Raw genomic sequence first — 12,137 nt, forward strand, 5'->3', positions numbered from 1 at the left:
CAAGCCTGTGAAGGAGCCCTGGTGGAAAACAGTTAACCAGTAGGCTGCTAAATGAAGGGTTGGTAGGTCGAACCCACCCAGTAGCTCTGTAAGAGAAAGACCTGGTGATCTGCTGTAAGTATTTCAGGCAGGAAAGCCCTAGGGGTAGTTGTACTCTGTCCCATAGGGTCACTGTGAGTCAGAATTGAGTTGACAGCACCCAAAACAACAACAACCAAGCTAGGAATATGGAATTTGATCTGTGTTTCTAGCTGTCCATCTCCCCTGAAAGACCTTTGAGCCTTTCTATGTGGTCCACACTGGCACTGTTTCCTCAACTACTGCTTGGGTTGTTACTGTGCTCCATTGACAGGCTTACATTATCTTTAGCTCAAAACATCATGAAAAATCATAGATTCTTGTAGCCTTATGGTCCAGAAGGTTCATCTCACTAGGGTCAAATCCTCTTTGTGTGTGTGTGTATGTGTGTGTGTGATTTGGGTGAAATTTTACAGAGCAAATTCATTTCCATACAGTAATGTTTGATGACATTGACTGCAATCCCCATAATGTAACACCTCTCTTCTCACTTTCTCCCTTTAGTTACATCTTTCCTGTGTCCTTCTTTCCTATCTGAGCTTCTGCCATCTGAGCTATCTCCCTGTGCAAATATTGCCCTCTATTCTTCCATGATTGATCGTTCTAAGGAATGTATTTACCTGGTGTAAATGTTCAATATATACCTGTCTATTGTTTGTCTAGAAGCCACTGAGTGAGTTCAGTTCTAGGCCTGAAGGGCAACTAGGGGCCATAGTCTCAGGGGTTTCACCAGGCTCTATTAGACCAGTAAGCCTGGTCTATATATATATATATATATATATATATATATATATATATGTATGATTTTGAGTTTTGTTCCACATCGTTCTCACACTCTATCCAGGATGTCCTGCACTGATCCCTTTCTGAGTGGTTGACAGTGGTAGCTGGGCATCATCTAGTTCTTCTGGTCTTGTCGTCATATAGGCTGAGGTTTGCATGGTTCACTAGTCCCTTAGAGTAATTGTTTCCATGCATCTTTGGTTTTCTTCGCTCTTCTTTGCTCTGAATGAAGAGAGAACAGTTGTTGCATCTAGATGGCCACTTGCAAGCTTTTAAGACCCCAGTCACTACTCACCAAAGTGGGATATAGAACAATGTTTTTGTAGGATCAAATCTTCTAGTGGTAGATCCTTTATGTTATGTACTCTGATGGTGTAGTGCCTAAGGCACTTGACTGCTAACCAGAAGGCTGGCGGTTCACACCCACCAGCCACTCCTTGCAAGGAAGGTTGGGCAGTCTACTTCCATAGTGATACCACCTCGGAAACCCAAGGAGGGGTCAACAACAACAACAACAACAACAACAGCATACACACGCACACACCCAAAAAAAACCAAACAACCAAACTCACTGCTGTTGAGTCCAATCAACTCATAGCGACCCCTCCTTCTGTTTCCAAGGGGGTATCACTACAGAAGTAGATTGTCTAACCTTCCTTCTGAGGAGTGGCTGGTGGGTTTGAACTACCAGCTTCTGGTTAGCAGTCAAATGCCTTAAGCACTACACCACCAGAGTTCCCTTACTTATGTAACTCTTGGTGAATTATCAGTCAGCTGCAACCTTAGCCAAAATGGAGAACATGTAACAGCCATACAATCACGTTATCACTTTTGGTTCTCATTTTTGAAAATTATTTGACAGAAACAATTTATCCTAGGTGTCTTTGGTATTGCATTTTTCTTCACAATCCAGCTGCTTCCAAAACTCCATGGCTCCAAACACCATCTCAGCACTCTAAATTCTGATCACAAGTCGTTTAGTCAAGTGGGAGGAAGTCAGCACTGGCGTCTAGGGCAGTTTACCATCCAGCTCTGGAGCACATGGCATCTCTGTGTGGGAAGGGCTGGTATTATCGCTCATATTTGCTTCTATCTGGGTGTGGGAGGAGTGCCATATTCATTCTGTTAATTAGCCTTTCCTAATGAGCTTGTAAACAGCAGATTTCCTTGTTAGAAAATAACAATACACTGATTTTCCATCCTGTTACATTTTGAGTCATGCATGGGTTATTTGGGTTGAACATTGACAAGGACCTCAGTTTTTCAGTCTGTTCAATAGAGGAAAGGCCCCTTTTCACAGAAAAGGTGTTCAATATAAAAATAAGATAGAATATCTGTAGTTCACTTAGTTAGGCTGAAAAGTAGTGTATAAATAGTTGATTGCTGACCTTGTCTTTGTTGCGCTGACACATCTTTCTAGGGAGAAACCAGGAGCACATGGTTGTTGAGTGGATGAGGTCCAATATTTGCTCCATAATTATACAGCAGTTTTACATTTTGAAAGGCATGTTGGAACAACTGCCTAATGAATGATCCACATGCAAAGCAATTTGATATTAGCAATGTTATTGGGTCCAGGTATCTGACTATGGCACTGAGAGGTTACACGGCTTGCCAGAGGCCACTCAGCAAGAAGTGTGGTTGAGCCAGACTTAGAACACAGCTCTAATTAGCTCCTGATTTCCAGTTTTATGCTGAGACAAACCACACTACCCTTACACCCCGATTTATTCCATTCAGTTTGTCAGAGGAAGGCATCTTTCATTTTCTGGCCTGTCTGAATATATTGTTGTATTTTAAATTTGCATATTTATTTATTTCAAAAGCAAATGAGCAGGATAGTAAGAAATACTTCTAGAGACTAAATTTGAATGATTATGTCACTAAATTAGGGTGTAGAGGATAAAGAAGGCACTGTCCCACTGTCCCTGCCATTAAGTAGCTCAGAGTTTAGCATGGAATCAAGAGAGATTATCCAATTATTTCAGTGTAATGTAGCAAGCCATGGGTGTTGTAGGAACCTGAACAATTAGGAAGCCACCTCAACTGGGGGAAAAAAAAATGGACGAGTAAAGCAAGATGGGTGTTGGTCAGTTGGAGAGGTGGAGAATCGTGAAAGGGCATGACCTATCTAGTCAGTGCTTTTTTGTGTGCCAGACATTATTCTAGGCACTTGGGATACATCGGTGAACAAAGTGAGCATAAATACTCCCCTCATAGAGCTTACATTTTAGTAGGGAGGGAGAAACGCTGAACATTAAATAAATAAGGAAATTATGGTATGTTAAAAGATGGTAGATGCTTAAGGAAAACAGTACTTCAAGACAGGTGATCCAAGTTAACATCAGTGATAGTCATCTTTATAGTATGTATTCTTGATGTGATATGATAAGCATGGCACTTCACCTGTGAGGTTTTCTTGCCAAAAGTCCATAACCCCATTGTAATCATGAGAAAAAATCAGACAAATCCCAATTCAGGGACATCCTATATCTGGCAGTCCTCCTTAAAACTGTCAAGGTCATCAAGTACAAGTAAAGTCAGAAAGTTTCATAGCTGAGAAGAGCCTAAGGAGACATGACAACCAAATGTAATGTGTTATCTGAACGGAATCCTCGAATAGAAAAATGTCGTTAGGGAAAAACTGAGGAAATATGAATAAAATATGAAATTCAGTTAATAGTATCAATATTGGTTCACTGATGTGACAAATCTACCATGCTAATGTAAGATGTTTCTTGGATGAGACTGGATGTGGGGTATATGGGAATCGCTGTCCTAGATTTGTAGTGATTCTGTAAATCTGAACTGTTCAAACATTTAAAAATTATTCAGAAATAAAAAAGAGCAAGATAAGAGGATCAGAACTCCAGGGCAGAAGTTTGTACACCGACTCCGCACTTGTGGACATGGTTAGGTTCCAAACACCTGGTCACTAGGCAAACATCAACATTATACAAAAACAGAGGATGACTACCACATCAGATCACAAAGTGGGAGATGATTACATCCTTACGTAACTGCCAAATTACATCATCCTATAACTCCAATTTCGTTATTACATAACTGCCAAACCACTGAGAATCACATCCCAGCCAAGTTAAATATAGCCTTAATCGTCACAGCCAGCATTACTCTTGCCTTGTAACTTGGTGATTGTTACTGCCAGATGTACCTTGTTAATGCACAAAATAATTCAATAGTAGAATTTTTTACTGTTGTTGTAAATGCAAAATGTAGGTAATAGTCAATAAGTGAGGAGTAAGTGTGTTGTAATTTTAAATAATGTGGTCATGGTAGGCCTCATTGTGAAGGTGGCCAGAGCAAAGACTTAAAGAGGAAGTTGACCATATGGGTATCTGAGTATACAGCCAATGCAAAGGCCCTAAGGTGAAAACATGTCTGCATGTTGGGGAACTGGCAAGGAGACCACTGAGGGGGAAGGGAGTAACTATGAAGTCAGAGGGGAAAGATGAAGAGGCAGATCAAGGGAAAGATGAAGAGGCAGATCAAGTAGGGTTTTATTAGCTATTATTGGTCATGTGCTGTGTGTTACCAACCATGTCATATATTCTCTCATTTAATTCTCCCAACTATCCTAGGAGGGTGGGATTACTAATTTGCTGGTTTTGCAAATGAGGAAACTGAGATGAGAGAGGTTAAGTAATTTAACGAAAGTCCCATTGCTGGTAATTAGTGGAGCTGCAATTTCCTCCTTCCCTCGGAAGGCTGATGTCTTCACTATTGCTCTCTGCCTTCACTCCTGAGGAGTCTAGACAACATCTTCTATGCCAGTGCTTGGTGATCTTACCAAGCCAAATCTACCCATGGGCCAAATCTGGCCTATTTTTGTAAAGTGTTATTGGAATATAGCCATGTCTAATCATTTATTTGTTGTCTGACTGTTTCCCTACTACAGAGGCAGAGTTCAGTAGTTGCAAAGGAGACCCTATGGTTTGCAAAACACTTTACAGAAAATTTTTGTTGACACTTCTTCTTTATGGGGAGACTTTGAAGGTTTAAGAGAAGTGACATGAAGACTACATTAGAGGGAGGAAAGACAAGAGGTAGGGAGATCTTTCTGGGTATTTATGTGGCCTTATGGGGGACATAGACAGATGGCATATGAGACTTGCTCTCAAGACATTTATAGTCTGCTTGAGGAGCTGAGAAGGAGGCACTCAGGAAATAAGACAGTTTACAAAGTAGAGCTGTTTGGTGATGCTTTAGACATCCAAAGGAAAGGGAGGCCCTGAAAGACTGAGTCCTTAGGAAAGGCTACTTACTGTGGTGGAATTTGGAATGTGATGGATTGGGTTGATGCAGCATGGCACAACCTTCTCTCCCATTATCTTAGTGATGAATGGTTAAAACCCTGAACGCAGTTAGAGCTGTGCCTGGCATGTACAGTAAATGCTCTTCTAGAGTATAAGTTCCATTAGGTCAGGGTTTGGGTCTGATTTGTTCACTGCTGCATCACCAGTGCTTAGAGAACAGTAGGTGCTTCAATAAATATCTATGGAATGAACTGTAACTCTCAATACATTTCACTATTTTGCAAATAGAGGCAAAGATCTGGGTCTCTTTCACTGATCTGTTAGCTCATTTATTATTCTAAAGAGTGATTTTTTCCCCCTTTCGGCTTTTCCTAAAGCAATAGCTGCCTTTATTATTTATTGCTAGAAGTAGTCATTACTTGGTGAGAGGGCTGGAAGTCAGAGGTATTGACAACAAAGGAAAAAGGGAAAAAATAATAAAATTTCAAATGATCCTAAAGGTAAATACTCAAAAATAACTATTCATCTATTCAACAAATATTTATTGAATTGCAACTGTGATCTGGGAATTCAGGGGCGAACAAAATAAACATAGTCTCTGCCTAAGAGCAGCTGTTGACACTGAAACTGGTAATTACAAATGGGATGTGTGTAACCTATACAAGGGCAGGAGCCATGGAAACTTAGAACAAGGACACTTAACCTAGTCTGGGACACCAGAGGACCCTTCTCTTAGGAAGTGATGAGGCTTGATGATTTGTTGTTGAGCAACAAACTACTCCCAAACAAATTCTTCTTTTTTTTTTTTTAAATTGTGATTTAAGTGAAAGTTTGGAAGGAGCTCTGGTGGCACAGTGCGTAAGGTATCTGACTGCTAATTAGAAGGTTGGTGGTTCAAACCCACCAGCCACTCCACGGAAGGAAGACTGGGCAATCTACTTCTGTAAAGATTTACCACCTTGGAAACCCAGTGGGGGTAACTATGAGTTGGAATCAACTCAGTGGCAGTGGGTTTGGTTTGGTGGGTTTGGGTGAAAGTTTACGAAGCAAATTCATTTTCCATACTGCAGTTCATACACATTTTGTTTCATGACATTGATTGCAGTCCCCATAACGTAACAGCTCTCTTCCCACTTCCTCCTTATGGTTACCTTTTCTCTGTGTCCTTCTTTCCTACACGTTCCTGTCCTCTGAGCTATCTTATCTCCCTGTGCAAATACTGCCTTTCTGATTTCCCGTGGTTGATTGTTCTAAAGAGTATACTGACCTGGTGTAAATGTTTACCTTATATGTCTGTCTTCTGTTTGTCTGGAAGCCATGGGAATGAGTTCAATTCCAGGCCTGACTTCAATTCAAGTACAGGGTGACTAGGGGCCATAGTGTTGGGGGTTTCACCAGTCTATCAGACTAGTGAGCCTGGTCTTTTTTTTATGATTTTGAGTTTTGTTCCATATTTTTCTCCCACTCTATTCAAGGTCTCCAATTTTGATCCCTCTGGGTAGCTGACAATGGTAGCCAGGTACCATCTAGTTCTTCTGGTCTCAGGGTCACGTAGGCTGAGGTTTGCATGATCCGTTAGTCCCTTGGACTAATTGTTTCCAAGCATCTTTGGTTTTCTTCTTCTTTGCTCCAGATGAGGAGAGACCAATTGCTGTATCTAGATGACCGCTTGCAAGCTTTTAAGACCCCAGTTAGTACTCACCAAAGTAGAGTGTAGAACAATGCTTTTGTATAGTGTATTATGCCAATTGAATTTGATGTCCCCTATGACTATGGTCCTGAGATCATGGGCCCAACAGTTTGCTCCCTCAGGGCGGTTGGCTGTGGCTAAGAAGTTATCGTAACTTTGCCTCCTGTTAGCTCTATTTATATGGACATTCTTATAGCACGTAACAAGTACAAATATATAACTATCATCTGCCAAACATATATATGGTCATGGCTTTATTCCCTTTTATTTATATCCCTATACCTGATCATTCAGCCTCTCTACCTATGTATTCACCATGGATTAATGTTTGTTATTACTGATAATGTGGTATTGTATTGTGTATGTGATAGTGTTTACCATTGTTGTCTGTACCTCTTGTGCACCTCTCCGTGTCTTCCTTTTCCTTAGTGTTATTGTGTTGGTCACTTGCTTTCCCAAACAAATTCTGAAAACAATAATTTATTATCTTTGTGGTTCTGTGGGTTAATGGGGCTCAGCTTTGCGATTCATACTTGGATTTTTTTTTTTTTTTGAGGTTGCAGTTAGATGCTGACTGGGCTGGAGTCATCTCTGAAGGTTCAACTGGACTGTCACCACAGATGGCTCTTTTTTACTCATGTGCCTTCATGCTCCTCCCTGTGTCCTCTCTTTCCAGCAGAGTAACCTGGACTTCTTATGTATCAGCTTAGGCCTTCAAGAGACAGGAAGAGGAAGGTTCCAGGTCAGCTAAGGGCTAGATCTCAAATGGGCACAGAATCACTTCTGGCATAGTCTGTTGATCAAAACTTCACAAATCAGGCCCAGATTTCCAGGAAGTAGAGAAATAAATTCACTTCTTGATGGGAGAGCAGAAAGTTCTCATTGCAGAAAAATGTGGGGTAGGAACTGTATTGTTATGGTCATCTTTAAAGAGTATAGTCAGTCAAAGATGTTACGTTGAGACCTGAAGGATAATTGTATATTAGACAGGGAGAAGGGTGGGAGGAGTGTAATCCCTCCAGCAATGGGAACAGCATATAGGAAGGCCTTGAAGTAAAAAACGCAAGCCTCACTGGAGGAACTGAAGGACTTGTGTGCCTGGAGTAGAGGAGTGAAGAGGAAGAGTGACATGAAAGCACTGGATATGATGAACTTAGACATTTTTAGAGTATGACTAAGTGCATATTTATATCAGAAAGCTAGGGAATTGCTATATAAGTTCCAAGGAGAGGCGGTTGTTGTTAGGTGCCACCAAGTCTGTTCCAACTCATTGTGACCCCGCGTACAGCAGAACGAAACACTGCCCAGCCCCGAGCCATCCTCCCAATTGTTGCATACTTGAGCCCATCATTGTAGTCGCTCTGTCAGTCTATCAGTCCATCTTATGTTGAGGAATTTCCCTTCTATTCCTATTTTTCTGAGAGTTTGTCTTATCAGGAATGGGTGTTAGATTTTATCAAATGCCTTTTCTGCATCAGTTGATATGATCATGTGGTTCTTTTCCTTTGTTTTATTTATGTGATAGATGACACTGATTGTTTTTCTAATGTTGAACCATCCTTGCATACCTGGTATGAACCCCACTTGGTCATGGTTTTTTTGATATATTGTGGGAATCTGTTAGCTAGGATTTTTTTTTTTTTTGAAGATTTGTACATCTATATTCACGAGGAATATTAGCCTGTACTTTTCCTTTTTAGTGATGCCTTTGCTTGATTTGCTATCAATGTTATGCTTGCTTCATAAAATGAATCTGGGAGGATTCCATCCTTTTCTATGTTCTGGAACAGTTTGAGTAGGACTGGTGTCAGTTCTCTGAATGTTTGGTAGAAATCTCCAGTGAAACAGTCTGGGCCAGGACTTTTTTTTTTTTGTTCATATATTTTTTTATATCCTGTTCAATTTCTTCTTTTGTTATGGTTCTGTTCGAATTTTCCACCTCAGTCTGTGTTAGTTTAGGTAAGTAGTATATTTCTAGAAATCTGTCCATTTCTTTTAGATTTTCAAATTTGTTGGAGTACAGTTCTTCACAATATCTTGATATCATCCTTTTTATTTCAGTTGGTTCTGTTGTAATGTCACCCAATTCATTTCTTATTTGTGTTCTCTCTTTTCCTTTGTTAAGTTTGCCAGTGGCTTGTCAATTTTATTAATCTTTTCAAAGAACCAACTTCTAGTCTTGTTTATTTTTTCTGTTGTCTTTCTATTTTTTGTTTCATTTATTTCTGCTTGAATCTTTATTATTTCTTCTGGTGACTGTAGGCTTTTTTGGCTGCTTTTTTTCTAGTTGTTGGAGATATTGGGTTAAGGTGTTGATTTTGGCTCTTTCTTCTTTTTTGATGTGTGCATTTATTGCTATAAATTGCCCTCTGATCACTGCTTTTGCTATGTCCCAAGGATTTTGGTATGTTGTATGTTTTCATTCTTGTTTGATTCAAAGAATTTTTTAATTCTACTGTTACCCAGTCATTTTTAAGGAGGGTGTTATTCAGTTTTCATGTATTTACTCTTTTTCCATTAATCTTCCTATTGTTGACTTCTAATTTTACAGCATTGTGTTCTGAGAAGATGATTTGGAGTATTTCAATGTTTTTAAATTTATTGAGGCTTGCTTTGTGGCCTAACATATGGTCTATCATGGAGAATGTTCCATGTGGACTGGAAAAAAATGTATACTGTGCTGTTGTTGGGTGAAGTGTTCTGTAGATGTCTATAACATCAAGTTGGTGGATTGTATTGTTTAGTTCTTTTGCATCTTTGTTGAGTTTCCTTCCAGTTGTTCTATCTTTCATCGAAAGTGGTGTATTAAAGTCTTCTACTACTACTGTGGAGTCATCTATTTGTTTTTTCCATTCTCCATCTGTCCATCTTGTTGAGGGTCTTCCCTTTTTTGCTGACCCTCTACTTTACCAACCATGATATCCTACTCCAGGGATTGATCCCTTCTGATAATGTGACCAAAGTATGAAGATGAAGTCTGCCCATTCTTACTTCTAAGGCTCATTCCAGATGTACTTCTTGCAAGACAGATTTGTTTGTTCTTCTAGCAGTCCTTGCTACTTTCAGTAATTTTCTCCAGTACCAAAATTCAGATGCATCAATTCAGCGACAGTAAAAGCACTAAATTGTGAAAAGAAAAATTCCTAAAATAGGGGGTTAAATAAGGGATATCATAAGTAGAAATTACTGTATGAATGGGTCTATCTTTATTAAAGACTCTTGACTATAAAGAACAGAGACCACTTAGTGTTAAAAACAGGAAAGGTTATTGGAAAGCTATAGAGTTATCTCACAGAACCCAAGTATAGTCAGGCCTCACAAGGGACTCATTCTGGAACTGAAAAGGCAACAAGAACCAAGGTAGTTCTCATTATCTCTCTTTCGCTCTCTGGGGTCTCATGATCTCATGATCTCATGAGGTGTCTGCTTTGTCCTCTCTCTGTCTCTGTCTTTCTGTGTAAAGATCATGTATTCTCCACTTCTCTAAGCATGTGATCAAATGGCTGCCCTGATACCAGCCTTGCCTAGTTTCCCAGTTCATGAACTTCACTAAGACTAACTGAAATCTCTGATTCCCAGTTCCAGATTCCTGAGACAGAGACTCTGATGGGCCCAGCTTGACCAATCAGTTACACTAAAGAGGTAGCCTTGCCTGACTTATGCTAATGTTACAGGGTCAGGAAATAGCCTCTTTGAGAAGTGAATGTGAACCAAGTGGGCACATTGTTAACTTATCTGTAGGATCATAGGTAAGAAGGAAAGAAAGGAAAAAAAGACAAAACAAAACAACTACTGATGAGATCATCTCCTAAGGTTGTGATTGAGCTAGTAGGGAGTTGGAGGAAACTAATTTTATTATAGTCCTACTGTGTTCTGTTGTTGTTGTTGTTGTTGTTATTTGCCATCGAGTAGGCCCCAACTCATAGCGACCCCTCCTTGGGTTTCCGAGGCAGTATCACTACGGAAGTAGGAATGCCCAACCTTCCTTCCGAGGAGTGGCTGGTGGGTTTGAACCACCAGCCTTCGGGTTAGCTTAATATTACTTTCTTTAATACTCAGAATTCCTGCAAAGTAGATATTATTTTCTGAGTTTTACAGATGCAAAAAGTGGAATTCTGCTCAAACAACCTTATTTATTTGTTCCACAAATATGTATGCCAGGCTTGGTTGTAGCCTTATCTCTTGCCTATAAGCAGCCTCTGGTGGCATAGTTCCTAAGTCACTTGACTGCTAACAGAAGGCTTGTGGTTCAAACCCACCAGCCACTCCTTGGAAGGAAGATGGGGCAATCTACTTCTGTAATACCACTTCGGAAACCCAAGGAGGGGTCGCTATGAGTTGGGGCCAACTTGATGGCACATAACAACAACAACAACATAAGCAGCCTACAATCTAAACAAGAAGATGGACAGATAAACATTTATAATATTGAATGATCAAAATAATAATTGAAATGTTTTCAATATGTAGCTCAGGACAGGTCTTGGAGTGAAATGGGGTGAGTCAGGAAAGTTCTATCCCAAATCACATAGCTGGTGAAAGTCAGAATTGGGAATTGAACCAGATCTGACTCGAGCGCAGACTCTTCCCACTAAATTTCTCACCTTGCTATCTGTGGAAAGTAATTTTATAAAATAAACTTGAAAATCCTCTGCTAATCAAAAACTAATTTACTCCTCCTTATATCTTCCTAGCCATCACGGCAAAATATCTTCTAATTTTTCTAGGCTCAACTCAAGGGTCATCTCCCTTTGGAAGACTTTCTTGACATCTTCCTCATCACTCACCAACAATTGACCTCACTCTTCTTCCCGCAAGTCTGGTTCAACCCTCTATTAAAGCACCTATAACAATTTTTGGACTGATTTTCTTATCTGGCTCATCATGATAGATTGTGAACCTCTTTAGGGAAGAACTGTGTCTTATTTATCTTTATATCTTTCATATCTAGTGTCTGGTGGGACTTTAATAAATGATGGATGGATGAGTGGATGAATGATTTCCAGGTCTACTAGGTGCCACCTTAAACCTTTCAGACATATCCTGCAGTCTCATCCTTGATACGATCTTAATTCTGAGGCCTTATTTTACTGACATCATCTAGGCTTAACCTTTCTGTAGGTTTTAATTCACTTTAAGAGTTTTTTTCCGTATGCATCTGTAGATAACCCAAACCCACTGACATCAGGTGATTGCAACTCATACTGGCCTATTTGGACAGAATGGAGTTTCCAAGGCTGGAAATCTTTATAGAAGCAGACTGCCACATCTTTCTCCCACAGAGCAGCTGGTAGGTTTGAACCCCCAAC

Source organism: Orycteropus afer, unplaced genomic scaffold (genome assembly GCF_000298275.1).
Source record: "Orycteropus afer afer isolate SDZICR_OR568_19922 unplaced genomic scaffold, OryAfe1.0 scaffold00002, whole genome shotgun sequence".
NCBI classification, from domain to species: Eukaryota; Metazoa; Chordata; class Mammalia; order Tubulidentata; family Orycteropodidae; genus Orycteropus; species Orycteropus afer.